A 24,744-nucleotide genomic window follows, 5' to 3' on the forward strand; every position below is an offset into this window, starting at 1 on the left:
AGGTCAGGAAAGGACTCCTGACTTGCCAAAATTACATCTTTGACTCCAGTGCAATGGACAACTTTAATAATTTTATGCACCATAATTATATCATAATAACCATATAAATGTTATTTTAATAAATTTAAACACTATAATTAGTCATTATTAAATGACATGATTTGCCTTATATGCTTTGACAAGGATAAAAACTGAAAATTGTACTGTTTTACAAAGTGGCTTTCATCTGCCCAGGAATCAGACTCAACTAAAAGGATCCTGGGCTCTTGATTTTTCTCCTTGTCGAAGCAATAGGAAGTGGCCTGCTGGTTGGGATAATGGAGTGTCTTATTTGTTTTATGAAAATAATTTCCTTAAGTAGCTTACTAGAAACCCTTTTCAAAACTGAGATATCGGTATGAATAAACTATTTTGCTAAAAAAATAAATATTTAAGTAAAAGATGGATGGATTCCTACTTTGCACCATTGCGGGGTTCTCAGGACTCTGAAAGAATATGATAAAGCTTTCTTCCCAAATTTGGAGATAAAATTTCATCTGATCTTTTTATAAAAGTTATAAAGTCCTTTAAAAGTGTTGTTCCCCCTCGTCCCCTCTCCTGTGAGGAAATGAGGCAATCCAGTGAGGGACAAGTGGAGTTGACCACCTTGGAGCATGGGGAAGGAACAGAGGGCAGAACATGGCGCCAGACCTGATCCCCTGCAGAGGAAGCAGAGACAGGAGGCGAGGAACCCTGCGGATGACGTCTGAAGTAGAGTTCTCTTCTCAGTCCCACCTGCTAACTTTGGATGAACCCTCCAGGACCTCAATATCGTGAGGAGGTCAATTCTCTCCAAATTGATCTACAAATTCAAAGCAATCCCAATCAAAACTCAAGAAGGGTTGATTGCCTTTTATTTTTTTAAAGAAAACTAACACGACGGCTCTAAAATGTATATGATTGTTGAAGGCCACAAACAATCACAAAAAGTTTAAAGAAGAACGAAATAGAAGGACTTGAACTACCTGATATCAAGACTCAATATAAATTACCAGAAGACAGCGTGGAATTCTTCCAGTCACAGACAAACCAATGGGACAGAAGAGTCCTGAAAGAGTTCATAGGTATCTTTGATTTCTGATAAAAATCACTCTGTGGAAGAGTGGAGAAAGGAAGGTCTTTTTAATAAGTAATACTGGATAAATTATGTCCACATGGGGAAAAAAACTAAATGTGATCCCTCTCCGTGTCATGGACAAAAAATAAATAAATAAAACATCCCTTCTAGGTAGATGGAAGTGTTAGATAAAATGCAGAAGCCACTGATTTGAATGGATCTCCTGCACTAAGCTCCAACAGAAACCAAACCAAACCAAAATGGAGTTACTTGTGCTAAAGTTTCATGTCACCAAACCAAACCCAAGTTGCTTTTCTGATCTTTTGAGAAACCAGAAGAGAGAGAATAGCCACGTCTTCACACAGGCTCGTTTAGCCATCACAACATGGAAGTCCCCTCTGCTCCGACCTCTATAACAAACGCCCTCCAGATGGACCGATGCTAACCCTTCCTGTTTCTGCTCTCTTCTTCGGCCCTTCACAGCCTAGAAAGCCAACCTCTCCTGCTTAGGTCATGGCCATGTTTTTAGAGGAGATGCTGCCCTAATCATGAATTGCAAATAAAAGCCAGTTGGATCGTGTCACCAAATTTTGTTGCAATATGGTCTTTTGACAAAAGCAAAACAATAAAGCTTTTATCAGATGATGTGCCACAGAGAAGGTTTCTTCAACAGAATGCGAATGGTATAACTGCAAGAGAAAGATGGGCAAGTTGGACTACGTTCCACGTAGGAACTTCTGTTCATTCAAAGACAACTGAGAAGAAAAGGCAAGAGGAAAGGTAGCGCGGCTTGTGCTACCTGTAAATAGATCCGGGTCCTTTGGCTCAGTAAGGAGAGGAGACAGGTGCACCTGCAAACCAGCTACCTGTAGTTCATTCAGAGAATAGGGGAATAGGTCCTTCCCTACTGGGAACCAAACTGGTCACAATCCTACGACTCCACCTTTTCCTTCATTTGAACAGTAGGTTGGAAATAAAGAACTTGGTAACAGGGCTGGGGAGGTAGCTCAGTTGGTAGGCACTTGCCTTATAAGCATGAAGCCCTGGGTTCAATCCCCAGCACCACCAAAAAAAAAAAAAAAAAAAAAAAAAAAAAAAAAATTGGTAGCAAAGTGATAACAAGAACAAAGAAGTAAGACTTGAGATTCTTCAGTTCTATCATCCTATATGACTACCTGGAGTTTTTGTGTTTAAAATTATAAATAATGATACAGAATTGAGATTGCAGGGTATAATTTTGCTTGCTAACTGCAAATTTTACCTCAGGCATAAACTATTTTTATGAAGTTTTAGTAATATTTTAAGGCTGAAATTTATTATTATTATTATTATTATTATTATTATTTGTAGTACTGTGGATCCAACACAGAGGTGCTCTACCACTGAACTATATCCTCATCCCTTTTTATTTTATTTTGAGACAGGGTCTTACTAAGTTGCTGAGGCTGGTCTTCAACTTGTGATCCTCCTGCCTCAGCCTCCCAAGTAGCTGGAATTATAGGGGATGCTACTGTGCCTGGCTGAAATTTATTTTTCCTAGTTGTTAGTTTATTTTAAAACAAAAGCACAAATGAGGAAATTATTATTATCGATAATTATGTAGTTACTTTTCAAAATAATCTGGTCATGTAGAAGAAGTATCATGATCCTCTCCAAGTATCAAAAACCTTACAATCAAAAACCCTCTACTCAAAAAGTTAGAAAATGTTATTCAGATATATTAATAACCTAGAAAAGCAGAGAGATATATTGGATGGAAAGAATGGAAGACAATTATTATAAATCTATTCATTCTCCCCAAGTCAATTCATAAGGACAAATCAAAATCCTCCAATTTTTAAATGAAACATAAAAGAATATAAAAATAAATTTCATCACATTCAGAATGTGTTTACTAATGGTTACTATTAAAAGAGTAAAACGACAAACCTAGAATCAGACAGGTATTTGAAAACACATAATTGACAACTAACTCACATCCAGAATATAATAAATCAAGAAACAAGATGTTGAACAAAAGAATCCAAAAAGCCAGACACAAAATAGTACATACCACATGATTTCGTTTACATGAAATTCAAAAACAGAAGCAAGTTTAAACTCCAGTTTTTTAGGGATGTCATCTTAAATGGTAAAACCATAGCAAAAAGGACAACAGTAGTTACACAAAAAATTAGGAGAGGTCAGGATGTGGGCAACACCTGTAATCTCAGCTATTTGGGAGACAGGGAGGAGGCTAGCAAATTCAAGGCCAGCCTCAGGAACTTTGCAAGATACTGTCTTTTTTTATTTTATTTTTTTGGTACCAGGGATTGAACCCAGGGTTGCTTAACCACTGAGCCACATTCCCAGACCTTTTCTATATTGTGCTTTGAGATAGGGTCTCATTAAGTTGCTCACGGCCTCACCAAGTTGCTGAGGCTGACTTTGAACATGTGATCCTCCTGCCCCAGTCTCCCAAGCCACTGGAATTATAGGCGTGTGCCACTGCATCCAGTAAGATACTGTCTTAAAAGTAAGATTTTAAAAAGGACTTGGGATGGAACTCAGTGGTAGAGTACCCCTGTATTCAATCCCCAGGAGTGAAAGAGAGAGGGAGGGAGGGAGCGCAGAAGTCTTTTCCAGGGCTCCAGGTGGGCTTTGGGGGCTAGCAATGTTCCATTCCTGGACTACGTGGTGGTTACATGGCTGGGTGCATTTGGTCGTTTATTAAGCTGTACATTTGTATGCACGTCTCTGTTTTTATGTTCTAGGTCACCATAAAAAACTTTTCTAATAGTAACAGAAAATGATAAAGGTATAAAGTGGCTGGGGCTTCTCTCCTGAGAAGTGAAAGATTCTATCTTAGCCTCATTGGTGAACCAACCAGGCCATAGAAACTCATGCCGGTGCCTGTTGCAGGCCGGCTGGGCCACCTGTGCCTCTTTTTGGTAGACATCAGTAGCACCCGCGTGAGATACTAACCCCTTCTCTGATGACGTGTTTTGGGTGAATCATCAATCACACGACAGTCTCGCACACAGGGCCCTGCCACGACCACACTCTCCAGAATCCCTTCAGGACAGGCTCTTGTTCTCTCCTCTCATTCCCCAGCTCCCTTGGCTTCTCCCTGCCCATCCTGGCCTTGTATGGTGGTGCTTTTCTTCCCAGCCCTTTGGACAGGTGAGATTTCGAGCTCTCTACCTTATCTCTGTTCCTGGGAGCTTTTTCTTTTTACCATTTATTCTTGGGTCTAACTGCAGCCCTCTAACTCGGGTGGAGTTGTTCACACCACCCACCCGAAGAGATGTGCAGGGATTGTGTTTGAAATCTTGCAACAGCAGAGATGCTTTAGATGCCTGGGTCCTAAGGTGGAATATGGATCATGCATCTGATAGAAGTAGTCGGGTCTCATGGGTCAGATATTCTGGTCTCAACTAGATGAACTTCGAACTATTAGCTCATAGAACTAAACAAAGCAAAGATTTTATTTAAGAGACGTCAGCTTGCTGGAGTGCTTTGGAGACTGATTCCCATTTCCAGCAGTTGAGGGTATGAACAGGTTTTATTTAGTGTCCATCAAGTATATGATTTAATGTTATTATTTATGTTCATAAATAGACAGTTTAAGCCATTACTTCATCTAAAAATCTGCATGCTATAATACAAATTTACATAAATCATGTTAAATGCTTCATATCGGTTTTTAGTTTATCTTATTAGAAATCTTTGCATTTCCCTATCAATAAAAAAGTACCCATATTTTATTTTTCTACATCAAAATGTACTTCCTCTGCCTGAAGAGAATGACTTATTCCAGAACAGGCATTTTAAAAATCCTGAAATAGTTAATATTAATGTTTTCGTAAATGACAAATGACCACAGTGCTCTGGACAGATATAACTCATTGTTGGATGTTTTGTTTTAATCCAGTTTTCAATTGACACAAGCTCTTTCTATATAGAATAAGGGGATAAAAATGAAAGAATCTTTCTCCCTGGAAAGCTAAATATTTTAGTTGGGTTTAAAAAGTATGTGTGTGAACCCACAGCAGCAGTAATGAATGATAAAGGCCCTTCTCTGAGGATTTGGTGTAGCAGGGTCATTTATCATCTCTATTATTTTTTTTTTTTTTGTCATTTCTTAAAAAAAAAAATTCAGACCATTGCCTTTTATGTTATTATGTGTGACTATTTTTCCCCTCAAGATTTCTGGGCTGTTGCTATATGAAAAATAATGATGGAACTTTGCCTAAAGTTTTTTTGCTCCTGAATTTCAAATGGGGACCTGGGTGGCCCTGCCTTCATCTCTCAGGCTGCCTGCCACTGGCCTTGTGCATCTGAGAGGAGGCTCCTCAGCCTTTAGCCAGGCAATTTATTTTGATGATCACCGATTTCACCAGTGAACAACCATTTTATCTTTCCTTCAACCTATTTCCACTGGAATGAAGACTAAAGTTTCGAATTGAATTTATATGGCAGTTCTTAAGTATCTTGCTCCTAAATCCAGTCAGTGATCCTTAGAGCCCTGAGAGATGCTGTAACATACCTAGTAAGGGTGTGTTTCATGCATTTATTCACTTATTTCACAACTACTTATTCATGTATACCATTTGCCAGCAATTAGGCTAGGCCAGGGACATGATGTGGAAGAGACAGATAGGTCCCTGTTCTGGGTAGGGACAACAGCTCGTGTTAGTGTACTATTGTGCATCAGGAAGTTAGAGAATCAAAGAGGGCTTCCTGAGTATGGAGATTCCTTAAAAGATTAGGAGTGGAACCACCATATGACCCAGCTCGTCCACTCCTTGGTATTTATCCAAAAGATCTAAAAGCAGCTCAATACAGTGATACATATACACCTATACTTTTAGCAGCACAATTCACAATAATCAAGTTATGGAACCAACCTAGGCGCCCCTCAAAAGATGAACAGAGAACATGATATATATACACACAATGGAATTCTACTTAGCCATAAAGAAGAATGGAATTATGTCATTTGCTGTAAATATCCGGATGGAACTGGAGAACGCCATGCTGTATGAAATAAGCCAGACTCAAAGTCAACAGCTGAATGTTGTTTCTCAAATGAGGAAGCTAAAGAGAAAAAAGGAATAAAAAAGGGGATCTCACAAAAATAGACGGGAGATCAGGCGGGTAGAAGCAGGGGACTCAAGGGGAGGGACAAGGGGACGGAAAGGGGAAGAACTGGAGAATGAAATTGACCAAATTATACTGGGTGCATGTATAAATATACTATAATGCATTCTAATTTCATAGATAACTATAATGCATCAATTTAAAACTACAAATAAAAGAAAGACCAATAGAGAAGAGAAATTGGATCAGGGTGAGGGAGGAGGAGAAAACTCTTCAATGCATTTATGAACATGCCAAAATGAACCCTGCTATTATGTATAACTATAATGCACCAAAAAGTAAAATAAAATTTTCAAAGAGGGCTTACTGAGAAAGAGTGGTAGCTAATCAGAGTTCTAAACAATAACAGAAATAAACAGGTGAAAGGGATTAGTCTATTCAAAGGCTCAGAAGCAGAGGGAGTATTAGGCCCTTGGACTGGAGAGTGGACATCCAGGAGGTGTGCTGTGGTTGGTGAGCCAGGGTAAGGCTGGGCGAGGACGGGAGCCAAGAGCCAGATTCTGGAGGGGAGAATTTGTAGGATTTTGTACGCGGAGAGAGAAACCTGAGGTTTGATCATCTGGGTGATCAGAAGCCAATGAGATGGCTCCCTGGGACTGGAAATCGTTTTCAGAGGAACAGAATCTTGAGGACAAGTCTCTGATGTACTATTTCATTCCAATCTCACTGGAGTTCTCTTAGGCTATCATTAGTAAAGCTTTTTTTTTTATTTTTAATTTTTAAATTTTATTTGTTCTAATGAGTTGTACATGACAGTAGAATGCATTTGTACATTTTGATAGCTCATACATAAATGGAGTATAATCTCTCATTTTTCTGATTTGTACCTATTGCAGGATCACATGGGTCATGCAGTCATACATGTACATGAGGTCATAATGTCTGCTTCACTCTACTGTCATTCCTTCCCCCAGCCCCCTTCCCTCCCTTGATGACTCTCAGTTGTAGAGGGCCCTGCAGCACCCCCTGAGCCGATGAACAGCAGAAAGAACCGACTGGGCGGCGGCAGTCGGTCATGACTTTGGGACTAGCTCTGTTTTGCTCAGCAAGGGGGTTTCTCCTGTGCACTCGTGTTAGAGTGGATTTGGAGGATGGATGCTAATGACTGGGCTGAGTCTGTGTGGGAAAGTTCAGTGCATTGGACAGGTGGTTCTTCCTGAAGCATCTCTAGTTGCTGAAAACAAGATCAGCATTGCTCTGTGGGGAGAGGATTGTTTGAAAGGATTGTTTTCCCAGAGTTCTGAGAATGAGTGGGTAAATGAGACGAACAACGTGAAATACCCAGAAGACACTCCTGTGTCTATTTACAGCATAAAATGAACGACCCTGTATGGAGAAGCATACACCATGGACTATAAGAACCACCCCGGCAGAGATGTTTTCTGCTTGGAATTATATCTAACATAAAGATTAGAATTGAATTTAATGAGTGCCTGAGTGTTTCAATGCTTGGCTACCTCTTCTTGCTGAGCTCCGAAGAGCCACTTCTTGGAGACAAATTCTCCCCCTCAAATTGCTTGCCAGCAGCTCAGTACATTGCTCATTCTACCCACCTCACCTGGCATGGTGTATCTGGGATGCGTTCCCACCCAAAAAAATGAATCTGAAGCTTCACACAACACTCCATCACAGGGCAAGTCAGATGTGTGCCAGCTGACACGTGTGTGTGTGTCAATAACAGAGTGACTTATACAAGCAGTGGCTACTGATGAAGGCTGATAAGTCTGGTGACTGGGGGTAAAGGGAAGCCCTACTGTGGAATCCGGATTTCGTTCATACTGTTCACACTCTTGATAGGAAGAGTGTGGCCGGTGTGGAAAAGGGGCTGGTGGTTATCTGATGGGAGGGTAGAGGTGAGGAAGGTGAAGAACAGCAATAGAAAAGTTCACAGTCTGCCAAAAATATGCAATGGAGAAAAGATAGCCTCTTCAACAAATGGTGCTGGGAAAACTGGAAATCCATATGCAACAGAATGAAACTAAACCCCTGTCTCTCACCCTGCACAAAACTCAACTCACAATGGATCAAGGACCTTGAAATCAGACCAGAGACCCTGCATCTTATAGAAGAAAAAGTAGGTCCAGATCTTCAACATGTCGGCTTAGGAGCAGAGTTCCTTAACAGGACTCCCATAGCACAAGAAATAAAAGCAAGAATCAATAACTGGGATAGATTCAAACTAAATAGCTTTCTCTCAGCAAAGGAAATTATCAGCAATGCGAAGAGAGAGCCTACAGAGTGGGAGAATATCTTTGCCAATCATACTTCAGATAGAGCACTAATTTCCAGAATATATAAAGAACTCAAAAAACTCTACACCAAGAATACAAATAACCCAATCAACAAATGGGCTAAGGATATGAACAGACACTTCACAGAAGAAGATGTACAAGCAATCAACAGATATATGAAAAAATGTTCAACATCTCTAGTAATAAGAGAAATGCAAATCAAAACTACCCTAAGATTCCATCTCGCCCCAATTAGAATGGCGATTATCAAGAATACAAGCAACAATAGGTGTTGGAGAGGATGTGGGGAAAAAGGTACACTCATACATTGCTGGTAGGACTGCAAATTAGTGCAGCCACTCTGGAAAGCAGTGTGGAGATTCCTTAGAAAACTTGGAATGGACCTACCATTTGACCCAGCTATCCCACTCCTCGGCCTATACCCAAAGGACTTAAAATCAGCACACTACAGAGATACAGCCACAACAATGTTCATAGCAGCTCAATTCACAATAGCCAGACTATGGAACCAACCTAGATGCCCTTCAATTGATGAATGGATAAAGAAACTGTGGTATATATATACAATGGAATATTACTCAGCTATAAAGAATAATAAAATTATGGCATTTGCAGGCAAATGGATGAAATTGGAGAATATCATGCTAAGTGAGATAAGCCAATCTCAAAAATCGAAAAGAGGAATGATCTCACTGATAGGCGGATGATGACACTTAATGGGGGGTGGGAGTGGGACAAGAATGGAGGAAGGAGGGACTATATAGAGGGAAAAGAGAGGTGGGAGGGGTGGGGGGGAAGGAAAAAAAATAATGGAATGAATCAAACATCATTACTCTATGTAAATTTATGAATATGCAAATGGTATGCTGTTACTCCATGTACAAACTGAAACAACATGTATCCCGTTTGTTTACAATAAAAATAAACTAAAAAAAAAAGTTCACAGTCTTCGCAAGCGCCTCACCTTGCTCAGAATCACTCATCTTGAATTAGATTCTTAAAACAATTGTTCTCCAAATTCCTCTATCCTCTGTTTCTCAAGAAGTCACGGCAGACGTTTCTTCCCGAAGTTGACATTTTCATCAGTAGAGAAGGCCTGGGGACTCGGGTAATAGCTGATCACAGGCATCCTGGATACCCAGCATGGGTCTACCCCTCAGCTCTACTCTAATTAGGTGATCACAGCCCTGTCTCCTGACGTGTCTGCAAGAGCTGAAGGTACTTGGCAGCGAATCCATCAGTCACACAGAGAGCACAAATGGGCTGGGTCACAGAGAAACCTCACCTCTGCCTCACATGGCTTCTTGGGAAATTGGTCCACAGACTTCAAAAGGAGCAGAGGAAACCTCATAAACACATGGTACATGTGGAACTTGCCGTATCTTACTCTAGGTTAAAAAGACCTGAAATTTGAGCTATTTGATAGTAACAAAAATGAAGGCAAGTTTTGCATAAACCTAGCAATAGCAATGAGAGCTACGAATAGTAAATTTGCTGTAAACCCATAGTATCTTGATGTGCTAGAGTCAGTTGTTATTTAAAGGAATTCTAGCACAGGTATTTTTGTAACATGAGAAGCTATCTCTCAGGTTTCTCTGCAGTCTAAACTGTTTTACGATTTGGATTTTTCTGGGAGTCAAGTGCGCTGAGCATACTGTTGGATAAGAGATGCTGTTAGGCTCTGGTTGTGGTCCCTGCCCTTGCCTATCTTACCCAGGTTACTTAAGCCATCACGATGGATCCTAATGAAGGCAAGCCAGGGAACTTGTTTTGTACTTAGCTGTAACTACGTGGAGCTCTAGTCCACAGCTGTTCCTTCTGCAGGTGAGGCACAGATCGAAAGCCATCAGGGCACTCCAGAGCTGCCGGAAGTGGAAAGCGGCGAGGTCCCTCTGCCAGGCAGGCATGGATCGCTGCCCTTTCTTCTCCCTGTGTCCTGTTCAACATGGGAATTCAGGTGTGTCTGTTTCAGAGCTCCAGGCGTGGGCATCCAGTAGTGTTTCTGCCCTGGGAGCTCTCCTGGGGAGTGTGGATTCTTTGACAGCCAAGACACCTTTGACTCTAAAGCACACATCCTAGAATGAGAGGGACTCTTCAGAAATCCAAGGACAGAGCAAACCAGAGACCTGCACCACTTGAGTTTCCCCAAGTGAGTAAATACTAAGGCTGCACACACGCCTGACGCTTGGCTAAGCTTGCAACCCATATCGCCTCCCTTAGTCCACCAAGCATCACTGTTACGGGCAGGTAAGCTGAGAGCCCTGGCTGTTAAACTCCTGGCCCATAGTCACAGCTAGAAAGTGGCAATGTTGGGATCTTGGCCTAGGGGATCTGACTGTAGAGTCAATGCTCCAAAGTATTATGACTTTACTGGAGCTGCCACTTCCATTGCAGCTTATCTCTGAGCTATGATTTCCAAATGGATCCTTTTTTCCAACTTTCTTCGGCCTTGTCACGAAAGGAACCCACACACCTCGGCTTGTTGACTTTGTGTCTCTTGACATCCATGTAGAATGCACAGAAAGGAATGGGGAGCCCTGCTGCTCATCCATTGACTATTTGTGACCCTGATTTTAGACAATATATTTATCCTGTCGCAGGCCTCACTTCCACCTGTCTCGAAGCAACAAGATGGAGGGGGAAAGTCCTCCTGACCCTTGTCATCACTGTTGAGCTCACTGGAAAGACAGCCCTCACTGGCTTCTCAATCTCCAAATTGAGCTTTTAAAAGGGCACTGAGATCCAAACGCAGACACGTCTTCCAATTCCATTTTGAGACCAAATAGTACAGTATCAGAGTATAGTAATCCCCAAACCTAAAATTTATCCTAAATTTCAATGACTTCAGATCATTCTTCCAAGTATATGGCAATGCAATGTGCACATAATCAAAATTTATGTGCAAATACACAGCAAACACGATGCCTGTTATATGTCAATCACTAGGGATTAAATATGGATGGGACATTGACTTTCACAATGTGGTAGAGAAAATAGGCAGTTACTATATAACACTAGCAATAATAAGTATTTACTAAGCTTGCAAACATTTTTCTCAATTCTACATCTCTTTTTTTTTTTCTTTGCCCTCTGCTACCACTTTCCCCAATATGGTAGCCTTCACTTTTACTTACCCTGTATCTTTGGGGTGACCACTGATTTTCCTGGGTCACACAATGTGACTTCCTACGAAGATCTCAATTTTTCCATAGTAGTGAATTTACTGACCGGTCTCAGTCTTATTTCTCACAATAGAACTTAATCTTTCTGTTTTCTGCTTCCTTGAAATAATAGATGGTCTCACCCAAAGAAGTTAGTTGCAAATAAAGGTTTAACTATTATTTATATGTTAACAACAACCTGTGATACAGTATCTTGACGTCTAGGGGCAAATCTTTGAGCGACAGCCAGCAAACAGGAGATATATCGAGAGGCATGAACACACTGGTAAGAAAATAAAATTTGTAAAGTTGTTTCTGGGCTTTTTAACATTGGATTTTCAAATCATGCCACAGTTTACAATTCAAGATACCCATCATTTATCTGGGCCTTCTGGAGCCTTCTCTGATCTGTATGTAGTTTTAGTGAAATTTATTTTACCCCGTAAAGACTAATGTTGTTAGGCAAAGGCATCAACAGTGTAAATTTGCATTTTAAATTTAGAATGATTTATTTTCAATGAAAGGGTATATTGCTGCTGCAGCTAGTCTGGCTGTAACTAGAAAACTGCAGATTGATATTGAAAGACTCTTAGAAATGTGAGCTTCCCCATAAAGGGAAAAATTGCCACATTTGACATCATAATTTAAAATTTCTGTATGAAAAAATATATAAACAAAATTACATGAAAATCAACAAAAAGAAAATGCCTACTACATACATCATCAAAGGGACGAGAAGCTCCTAGCGCTCAATAAGCGAAGGGCAGACCTCCTGATGTGAATGGAGAAAAATATAAAGAACGGAAGGAAAACACACGATTCAAAAGAGCATGAGACTCGATGCATCAGGGAACTAAAGGATTTTCATTTCATGACCTCCATTTTCTAGACCTCTTCAAAATTCTTTAGGGTGAAGTTTTCTTTCTCCTCTTTTTCCAAAGGTGCTCATCTGAAGCTTTGTGTTAATGGTAAGTTCTTTCTCTGTTGGTTCCTGTTTCATTCCTTCTCCGAGCCTTCAAGTCATCCTGAGGACTCACGATCTCCTGCAGCTTGGTTCTGAACAGTAGAGGACATTCCACCCATCCAGAGGCAACTTTGGACATCAGTCCTCTGGAGTGCTCCAGATTGCTTAAATCTGCACATTTCTTTTTATCAGCCCTCTCATCACCAGCCGTGTCGAACATTTTAGTTTTTATGTTTTTGCAGTGCTAGGATTGAACACAGGGTCTCACATGTGCTAGGCTAGCATTCTACCACTGACCAGCATCCCCAGCCCTGGATCCAGCACTGTGAAGTAATGGTTTGTACATGGATGGAAAGCCTAGTTGCTCACTGCTTGACACAGTTATACCATGTGCTCTCTGGGAAGGTGAACAAGCATTTGTAGTTAAAAAAAAATAATACATGAGATCAGCATCAATTCCTAAGTTCTGACGTTCCGACTAGGGAAAATGAATTGAAAAGTTTAATTTAGATTTCTTTTTGTATCCTGTATCTCACAGCTTTGTTGTGTGTTTTATTTCAGTTAGGTGATCTGTGGATTAGTTCTCTTTAAAATAACATGTAAATTTCAGCATCCTACATGGAAATAGAATAAAGTATTTACGTAGTTTTTTTTTTAGATTGCCAATCATTGTATTTAAGGAGATCACCTTGAAAACATTTTCCTTTGGAGAATATATAGTCAATGTAAGCAGAATTCTGTCCTAACTCTTCACCATCAATAGATGCAGGAAGGGAAAGGCTATGTTTTCTAACTTGTTACTGAACTGAATATCTTTCATGACATGAAATTCAACACACTGTTGTTCTCTTCTACTGGTGACATCCATAAATCTCAATGATTTACTTTAGAGAATGTTTCCTAGGACAAGAAAATCTAAGAATAATTAACATTAAGTAGCCATTTACATAGAATTTTTTTAAAGTGCATGAGAAGAAGCTTAGCTTAACAGGTCTAAGACGTGAGCTTTCTGCCTGTCAGATTAGCAAGATTAGAAAGCATTGGACTTCCAATTAGTTCAACCACTCTGGAAAGCTGTGTGGAGATTCCTCAAAAACCTGGGACTAGAACCACCACAGGACCCAGCTTTCCCACTCCTCATTATTTATGCAGAAGATCTAAAAGCAACATGCTATAGCTATAGGGCCACTTCAATGTTTACAGCAGCACAATTCACAATAGCCAAATTATGGAATCAGCCTAGATGCCCATCAGTAGATGAATAGGTCAAGAAAATGAGGCATATATACACAGTGGAGTTTTATTCATCCATAAATAAGAATGAAATTATGGCATTTACTGGTAAATGGGTGGAACTGGAGAACGTCATGCTAAGTGAAATAAGCCAGACCCAGAAAATCAAGAGTTGAATGTTTAAAAAAAAAAAAAAAAAGAGTTGAATGTTTTCTCTCATATGTGGAAGGTAGAGAAAAATAAGGGAAAGATGGTGGTGGAAGAGGTGATTGGATATCATAAAGATAAGGGAAGATCAATGGAGCAGAAGAAGAACGAGAGGAGGAAGGGAGGGAGAGGAGGGGAATGGAATGAATTCCACAAAATCACATTATATGCATATGTAAATACACAGGCAATTTCACCTTTAAAATAAATGAGTGAAAGGAAGCTCAGTAAAATTGAGGAAGGAGAATAGGGGGAGGGATATAGGCAGGGAAAGCAGGGGACAGGGATTGGAATCAAACTCCATGCGTGTAAGATTTTGTCAGAATGAACCCAATTACTAGGTATAGCTATAATGTCCTAATAAAAATATATTTTAAAAAAAGTAAAGAAAAGAAAATCTTGGTGTTTAGTGTTAATGTTTGCAAACTACCCTGCTAGTGTGGAAGGAACATGAACTGGCCTTACTCCAAAGTAGAACAACTCAGTCATGTTTATCAAAAGTAGAAATGTCTTTTTGACTCAGCACATCTTCCAAAGATTTATGTGGCATAAATATGGAAAGTGAACAAACATGTATATTTAAAAATCTGAATTGTAGCATTGGAATAATGAAGCTTTGGGAATCAAGTCAACGTGGCCCAGAGGAGTAGTCGATTGACAAACAGAGGAAAAACCACACCACAAGGGTGAAGCAGCTGGAAAAGGAGTAAGGGTATAGTCACATGGGAAGACATTACCTTCTTTACTTTTTAAGGTTCCAGGACAATATGCACACTATTGACTTTTTTTTAATAGAACAACAAACACCATAAATACCTATGTGGGTGTAAGTGTAGGTGTCTGTTCATAGAAAAATATCTGGATGGTTCTCATTGTTAGCAGGAGAGCTAGGGAGGAGCTTGGGATTTGAGCAAGGGAATATGTTCATTTTTATTTTATTAATTTCTAAGTTACATTTTCCAAAGATTACTTTCATTATTAACATATTTAAAAAGAAGAAAAAAATTATAATCTTCTTATTTAGTAATGTACCAAATTATCCTGATGGTAGAGTGCTTCTATGTTCTAGAAGAATTGGTATACCTCTTCAAATGCCCCTGTTGGTGACCCATCTTTACTCCTGGTTCTCACCGAGGATTTAAAAGTGTGCAAAGAGCACCTCACTGAACTTCAGATATGTGAGCTGTGGTCTCTCTCTTCTCATGCCCTCGCTCTCTGTTTATAGACTATTGTTTCACTTCTTCATCTAAAAAAATAAAATATAATAAAACAGGAAGTTGGCAGGTTGCGTGGTTTTCTATCCCTGTTCCTTGCATATGCAAAAACTCCTGTCCACAACCACTTACCACCTCCCTGCTTGTGAGCCAGAACTGATCCGATTCTGTTTTATTTTATTTTACATATTTACCTCAGATCTCATTTGATTTCTGGAACAAATGTAATTTGAAAACACCTAGAACAGATTATTTCAAGGTTCCTTCCAGAACCAAATCTTCCCGAGTCTACGAAATCCAGGCCTAGTTGGAGGGTGTGGATTTTTCCATGAACCCTTACTCTGCTCCCGCTAGGAAGTTGTCAGCTTTCTTCCTTTTGGGCCAGAGGCGTAGATCTTTATTTTCTCTGAAACATGAAGTTGGACTTTCTAGCTCCAAGAGAGATGAATGAAAAGGAATTAAGTGCATGCATCAGAAAACTGCAAAGGAAAGAGGAATTCTCGAGCTTCCTGTTCTTTAATTGTCCGGTAGACCCCTTGGCATCTCTCCTGGCTTGATGGTTTTGCTTATGAACATGCTCTGTTCAGATATAATAGCTGGCAGCATGCCCCGAGAATACATTCATTAGGGAGTTGTAATTCATGCCATGCGGGGAAAGGTCAGAGGAGAAAATAGCAGCAGATCTTAATCAACAGCTAAGGAGGGAGAGGGGGTCAGACTCTGATCTCCACTCCCAGCGCCAGTAAAATGGAGTCCTGTGTTCAGATCAATGCCATTCATCCCAGCAAGTTGGACGCACTTTATGGGATGTAACCTAACAATTGGGTGATCTTTCCTCTGACTTAAGTGAAAAAACAAAATTGAGAACTTCTGGATAGTCCTAAATGAAAGTACCTAAAAGCAGAGCTAAACCAGATGTTATGATCCTGTTTCCAGCCATCCCATCCCTTCAAGACACAGTATTAGAGATGCTGATCAATTCAGTTCTGTGCCTGCACTGACTGTATCAGAAGGCAAATGTCCATGAAACCACTTGCCAAAGTAATAGGGGGGAGTGTGGAGATGCAGCCTCCCTGGCCCCCTTCCATTTTACAGAGTAAGCGGCCCCATTAGACGTGAAACACAGAGACAGATCATTTATTCTGTCATTCTTTTTTTTTTTCCATAAGAAAGTCTTCATAGCATATTCAAAACCCACAGACTAAACCTATTCGACTCCAACTCACTGCGTTCCCCAGTTGCCCTGAACACCTCTCTACCAGCTATACATCACTGGAATGAGTTCCTAGCCTTTGGATTTGTGTTATTAAAGAGAGGGCTTGGGCTCCTATTTCTCTTATATCCCCTCTGAGACCCAAGCAAAATGCAAACAACCGGGAGACTCAACGTGGCTGATATGTTTTGCGATTAAAGAGACAAAAATCAGTGTAGAAATCATTTGAAATATGTTAAATTGCCAAATAAGTGTCTTAATTTAACAGTGCACCTAGGTTAGACGCTTTAAAGAATGAGCTACAAAGAAAGAGATGCGTAGGCTGGGGACGTGGCTCTGTGGCAGAGCGCTTGCCTGAAGTGCCCCAGGTCCTGGGTTTGATCCCCAGCACCACGAAATTTTTAAAAAGCCAAAGAAAGGGAAGAGTGGATAAATGAGCAACCGTCTCTTTGATTTAAATGAAAATGAATTTGGATCATCAAAGGGCTGACATATAAATAATTTTAAAGTGTCGCCTCTGAGCCAAGTTTTATAGAAGTTGTATGCTTTCGCAATAATGGGAGAAACCAGCTACCTCAAACCTCAGTGGCTTAAAACACCGCCATTGATTTAGCCCAATCGTAGATCCGTACACAAGTGGTCTTGGTTGGGTCCGGCTGGTGGCTCTTCTGGTTCATGTGTGGCCCTCTCCTGTCTCTGGAGGTTTGCTGGCTGCCGGCTGACTGCAGGGGTTGGGAGTTAACTGGGTTGTGTGGTTCTCCTCTCCAGCAGGCTAGCCCAAGCGAGTTTCATGGTAGTGTCAGAAGGGAAGAGCCAGAACAAGCCCCGGGCACAGGTGCCTTCCAAGTCTGTTTATGTGGATGTGCCAACAGCCTCCTGGCCATCGAGAGTTACAAGGCTGAACTCCAGGCAGAGTGGGAGGCTCTTCAAAGTACAGTGAGGAATGTGAGTGTGTGAAGAAATGAAGATTAGGGCCACGGATGCCGAATCCCCACAGCCTCTGTGCTAATTTAGTCAAAGCCACCTCATTTAACTTCGCATTAACTCTAAGAACTTATTACTAGGGTCCCCATTCAATACCTGTGAATAGTAAGGGTAAAAGCAAGTCCAACCAGCTGGTGACGAATGAGCCATTACGTCTTCTCCTCTCCTTTTTTTAAAAAATTTTTTATTCGTTCTAATTAGTTGTACTTGATAGTAGAATGCATTTATACATTTTGATAAATCATACATACATGGAATGTAATCTCATTTTTCTGATTATACATATTGCAGGATCACATTGGTCATGCAGTCATACATGTGCATGAGGTCATCATGTCTGTTTCACTCTCCTATCATTCCTTCCCCCACTCCCCTTCCCCTCCTTCACTCCCCTCTACCTAATATAAAGTAACTCTATTCTTCCCCCTTTTTGTGAATTAGCATCTGTGTATTAGAGAAAATATTCAGACTTTGGTTTTGGGGGGTTTGGCTTATTTTACTTAGCATGATATTCTCCAGTTTTATCCATTTACCTGCAAATGTCATAATTTAATTCTTCTTTAAAACTGAGTAATATTCCATTCTCTGTGTGTGTGTGTGTCACATTTTCTTTATCCATTCATCTGTTGAAGGACACCTAGGTTGGTCCCGTAGTTTAGCTATTGTGAATTGAGTGGCTATAAATTTTGAAGTGGCTTCATCACTTTAGTATGCTGATTTTAAGTTCTTGGGGTATAAATCAAGGAGTGGGATAGCTGGGTAAAATAGTGGTTCCTTTCCAAGTTTTCTGAGGAATCTTCATACGGCTTTCCATAATGGTTGCACCAATTTGCATTCCCACCAGCAATGTATGAGTGTACCTTTTCCCCACATCCTCACCAACATTTATTGTTGCTTGTATTCTTGATCATTGCCATTCTGACTAGAATGAGATGAAATCTTAGAGTAATTTTTTTTAACTTTTTTATTTGTTCTAATTTGTTGTACATGACAGTGGAATGCATTTATACATTTTGATACATCATACATAAATAGTTCTCTACTAGAGATGTTGAACATTTTTTCATATATTTGTTGATGTGGTCTTCTGTCTCCATACATTTTAGAGTTTTTTAAACCTTGATTATTTACAGAAAAATATGGAAAATTACGAGATAGAGAGAGGCTTTCGAATGAAATGGTTGTCGGGAGAAAGAGAAGATTAAAGTTAGGAACCGAAGAAACTGGTCTCGTTGTTCCATTTAACACAGGTCCTGATTCCTTTCCGAGAAGAGTAAATTAACATACAAATAAAAGACAAAAGAAAAAGAAGAAAGGGAAAAACTAAAAGAGAAAGAAAGTAAAACAAATAAATCCTACTGAGTTAATCTATACAAATCATGGATATCAGATGGATTTGGGGTGGTGGTGAAAACAGCCAGTCTCCACAATGAGCCAAGGGGATGCGAGAGGGCATCAGTGACTTCTGATAAACATGGGAAGAAAAACTCTGTGTGTGTCACCAGGTGAAATAGTGAGAGATGACTCTCTGACATCCACCCCCTGGTTCTATACTCATGAAAACTGGATATGTGATAATAGCACCATGTGGTGGTCACTCGTTCAAAGTCAAAGTAACATCTTGTAAGACAGTCCTCTAAATTGCTGAAGCTGTAGTCTGTCAGCTTCCACTGCAATTGCATCTTCCAAAGGGCATTTTACCTTTTTTTAGGTTAGCTTTCCTGGGTGATGGGATTCAGGGTAGGACCAATGAATCTCATGTGTATCAACCAATTACCTCTTTTTCTGCAGTATAATGTATTCCATGTTAGAAAGTGACATGCTATCACCTTTGGGTTTCTTGGGTCAGGAGGACCAGGTGGAAGAGCTGCTTGGATTTCAGCTTGACCCATGTATGAAGACTCCTCTGGCTTTGGGTTGCACTCATGACCAGCAGTTTTAAGGGTTGCTTGACAGCAGGCTGGAGCACTGTGCTTCTTTCTTTAAAGTAGAGAGTACAAAGTGGCACAAATGGACTTTGACTTTGGAGGGACTGTCTTGAATATCTCAGATGACCAACTCCCAAGAATCTTCACTAAGATTCATTGACGTCTAAATTTTCATGAGAACTATCACCCATCCTCCAGCATGGACATATTTCTCCAAGATGCTTGCTGTTCTTGCTCAATCAGCATGGTCCTATCAATACAATGGGACAGAGTGGTGTCTATGGGATGGTGGAGCAATCAGGTCCCTATAGACTGGATTAAGGAAGCCAGCAGGATTGCTGGTGAAGATGTATTGATGCTGGATGAGCTATATTGAGTGGTATCTGCTTACTAGTATAAGAAAAAAGTGTTTGCTAGATTGTCATCTGCATATCACACTCCAGGGATTGTGTTGATTTGCTCCATAGAAACAGACCATGGCTGTAATAGCATCTGCAATTGAAGCTGCTACCAAGTTAAGTTTCCTAACATCCAGCTATGCTTCCCATCTTCCCCTATGCTTGAACAGGCCCAAGCTAGGGTAAATAGGGATATGAGTGGAGTCAATTCCAACATACTTTCTGGATCCTTTTTGTTGGCATCTATTCTGCAATCACTTCCAGGATATGGTATTGTTTTAGTTCACAATTTGGAGGGGAGGCCCAAGGGAACCATAGTACTCCTCATTCCATGAGTCAGAGGACAAATGTGAGAGTTATGTACTCAGGAAATTGTTGAAATTATGCCAAATTCTGCATTTTTGGGAAAGGGGGAAATAAACACAAGGTGTGTACATGAAACCCATTGTGCTCATTGTAAGACAAACTCCAGTCAAAATTTCTTATCAGACCCCATGATTCCCAGTCTGACTAGGGACCTGTCCAAGGACCCCCATGGAACTCTAATCCAAAGATGTTTGTGATACTCACACAGTGTTGCTTCTGACCAAGGAGTTCCTTTTACTCCAATAAGAGAAGTAATGCGTTCACATGCATGGAATTCAACTTAAAGGGGTTATTCAGAGTTGCCCCAAATCTGGTGTCCTTCTTTCCTAGGGACATAGGATCCTGTAAATGGCTACAGAATGTGTTAGGGAAGGCTAAGAGAATTTATAGTATATATGTGTGTGGAACTGAATCCTCATAATAAACAGTTGCTAGACCTCAAGTTGCAACAATTAAACAAATCAACCTGAGTATTTCAGAGCTATAGATGCATGATCCATATCCATCTCAGAAGACTGCTCGCAGCTACTGCCTTCACCAGTGGCCATATCCCTCTCGTCTTTTGTGATCAACTTGACCTCTATCACTGTGAGGTCTCAATATCCCCACTGATATCAGAGATCATATACCAATGGCAGCATCTCTCACCTTTATCCCTGGCCTCCTGGTCAGAGCCATCTTCATAGCTAGAACACTAGCTGCAAGGGAGTCTGGGAAATGGCATTAACAACCTTTGGCTCCTGTGATCCCGGAAGATGCTAGAAATAGATGAGGAGTGTCAACAGAACAGTCCTTCACCATGAGAGAGAGGCATTTTCTGTGAATTTGGTAAAAAAGACTGAGCTTATGCTAATGAATAGGGTAGATCAGGAATGTGTGAGGGTAAACAACTAAGTTGATTCTGAAGTGGTGTGGAAAGTGTTCTTTTGTAAAAATAACCCACTGGGTATAAGAGGACACACCAACCCAAGTAGCAAAGACCTTTCAAATATGAACTTTTGCAGTCAATAAAATTCATATTTGCAAAGAATATTTAATGTCATGAGAAAATGTCAATTACATCCCCAAGTGGAAAAGGGAGTCTACAAGACCACATATCCAGTTTCAATGTGTGTAGGTATATATACACACACACATACACACATGCACACAATGGTACACACACATATATTTGAAGGATGCATCTCAAATTCTTAAAAGCGTTAGTACGAATGGTGCTTTTTCCTTGTATTCCATGTTTCTAAATTTTTTGCATAATTTTAGAAGTTAACATCATTTTAATAAAAATGTTATAAAAACAAAAATGAAATCGCTAATGAATGTGTTCTAAAATATAAAAAAGAACACTAGCATCCTTATTATTCTTCAATCCTAGAATTTATATATAAGAGGGTAAAAAGGGAAACACTTTAAGAACTAGACTAGAAAGAAAAAAACATGTGTTCCCTAAACCCTGGTGTGGGTTCGATTTAAGAATTCTGGAAGTAAAAGCTAGGTCTAGGCATCAAGTTCCCTGGCTTTTTACATTTGACTTTAGCAACACAGACTTCCCTATTGTTTTTAAATTAAAATATAGATGAATCTCTAATACCTAAAACAAAATAAAATTGCTTCATTTTAGAAAACTCTACAGCAGGATTCCTGAACTCTGGAAATCCATTTGAAATCCAGTGACCTAGTCCAATTTATTATTTTCTAGAGGAACAAATAGCTCTCCAGAGAGAAGGGGCTGGTCCTCCTCCCCTGTAATGGTAGATAAGAGGAAGCCCCATGATACTGGGGGTCCAGGGCCAGGTGACTCTTAATACCATTGTGTAAGACATGAAGTCAAAGGTAGAGAAGAAAATCATATCCCAAAGCACTAGGACTCTGTAACCACATAAATTTCCGATTCCTATACTCTCCCAACAAAATTATCCTTCTGGAGGTCCTCAGCAGCCTCATTGCCGATCCAATGGAGAATTTCATCAATTTCCTACTTGATCCTGCTTTTGCTCTTTCCTTGAACCACTGTACGTTTTCTCAGGACTTTCCCCCCCCTCTCTCACTTCATCAGTTAGCATCCAGCTATGGCGATCTTAAGGATCACCTGGGAAGCAGGACTAGATTGATGACTTAGGGACTCATTCCAAGGGCATGGAGGAGCATTGCATCACAATCTGAAAACTACTGGACAATGTGGGAAAGATCCCTAGAAAAAGTCCCCAGCCTAGATCTTTCTTCTGGGGTCAAGACTTAAATTTTGAACAGCCTGATCAATCTGGATGAATCCTGTCACTTTCAATTCATCATCCTCTCGCCACCCTGCGAGACTGCTGTGTCCCTTCCTCCATACCCACTGTGATTCTGCTCCCTCCTGGGATGCTGTTGCAAGGCAAGGTCAGGTTCCTTATAATTGTGAGCCCCACCTACTCCCCCATTACTGGTCTCCGCCATCTTCTTTCTCTCTCATGTTCATTTCTAATATCTCCGCCATCTTCTTTCTCTCTCTTGTTCATTTCTAATATTTTCATCTTCCCCAAAGATAGGAAGAGCCACTGACTGTATAATGGTCTGTCTTTCTGGAATCTGAGTCCAATCATTGTAATGGCTGCTACTTGCTTCAATGGAGGGAAGGAGGAAACGGAGCAATAGATGTATGAGTATTCCCATGCCCATCTGATTTCTCCGAAACATTGTTCCAAAAAGGTGGCCAGGCTGTCAATGTTTATGGAAGTTTGAGGATTAACTCAGGAACAGGGACTAAGATCAATAAGCAGAGATACTCTGCGACAGACGCTTAAAGCTGAATAGTGAGCAGGCTTGTTCTTTAAAGCCTTTGAGCCCACTTCCTCCCGATGTCCCATCTACTCAGGTTCCAACCTCCTACCACATGGCTTTGGATCCTCTTTACTTCAGCCTTCTTCCTTTCCTGCACGCTCCCTCACTGGGATCACTTCCACTTCCTGCCATGTCTCCTGCAACCACACCTAGAGATCAGCTACCCCGGTGACAAGGGACCACCAGTGGGTTCTCAAATAGAGATGTTTTGCCTTCAGGAAAAACAATTCCGCTGCCAGCTCTTATATTATTTTTTCCTCTCTCTGTGGCAAATCATTAGTTGGCTCTTCTGAAATAGCTTTAATATTAGCTCCATCTGACCACAGTGAGGTTTGGGATTCCCTTGCTCTTGTGTCTGAACAAAGCAGGTACGGTAAGGTGCTAAGGAGGCCAGTCTCCACTCAGTGCTCCTGAGCTCTGGTCAGCTCATCCCCTGCCCTCCAGCTAGCTGTCTGGCCAGAGCATGTTTTATTGCAAACAGGACCAGTGTGCAGGGAGGTGGGGGAGGCTTTCTCATTATTCTTGAAATATCCAGAAAATTGGAACTGAGATCCATGCTTCTCTGAGTTTCACTTAGTGGATTATATGATAATATTCAGTGGCCCTGATGCCCCAGGGCTTCCTGGGTACAATTAGGTTGGTTTCTTTTGGAATCTATTCTTAGACAACAGGCTCTGCATATCCTAAACAATAATTAGCCCCTTCCAATTTCTCCTGATGGTAGCCTTGAAGCAATTATATCTTCAATTTTCAAATTCAGAATCTGAAAATCTGTATATACCTAAATGAGTGCGTTGATGGCAGAACCTAGCCTTTGCTTCCACTGGGAAAAGATCAGATGGGCATACTTATTTTCAAAGAAAAAAGTCATTTAAAAAGTCATTCAGGGCTGGGGATATAGCTCAGTTGGTTGAGTGCTTGCCTTGCAAGCACAAGGCCCTGGGTTCAAATCCCCAGTACCGCAAAAAAAAAAAAAAAAAAAAAAGTCATTCAACAATAGTCTAGTTACGAGTAGAGACATATGCAACTGAGGGTCAAATGACTATTTTAATAGGGAAATAATCCAGAGAAAATTTATTGATGCAATTTATGGGAATATTTTAAAGAGATTTAAAAGCCTTAGAAACATGTTTTATGCTGGGTGTGGTAACACACCTGTAATCCCAGCGGCTCGGGAGGCTGAGGCAGGAGGATCGTGAGTTCAAAGTCAGCCTCAGCAGCAGCAAGGCCCTAAGCAACTCAGCTAGACCCTGTCTCTAAATAAAGTACAAAATAGGGCTGGGGATGGCTCAGTGGTCCAGTGCCTCTGAGTTCAATCCCCAGTACACAAAAAAGAAACATGTTTTTATAATCAGATACAAAAACTAGCGCTTGATTTTTTTAAAATATCCATCAACACATCTAATAGTAATTAGATAATGCCCATTATTTTGATCTAACAGTATTTATTTAATAGTGAATTTGGTCTTGTTGATGATGACAAGATAAGGAGTATGTTTCTGTAAGGACTTAAAATCAGCTGGGTGATCTTAAGCAACACACTATCTAATAGGGGCCCTGGTTTCAACTTCTGTTAAACAAGAGAAGTGGTATTTCTAGATTCATTCATCCCTAATACTCTATGACCCTTTGACCATATGTAAAACAGAAAAATAATTTTTAGTAGGCTAGCAACACAGCCTGTTACAATGACCATCACACACCTGGTTAGGTCTTAGCACCGTCCTTACATGGCAAATTCAAAACTGTTCCCATTTCTTCTAAGC

This window comes from Sciurus vulgaris (genome assembly GCF_902686455.1).
Source record: "Sciurus vulgaris genome assembly, chromosome: 7".
Lineage (NCBI taxonomy): Eukaryota > Metazoa > Chordata > Mammalia > Rodentia > Sciuridae > Sciurus > Sciurus vulgaris.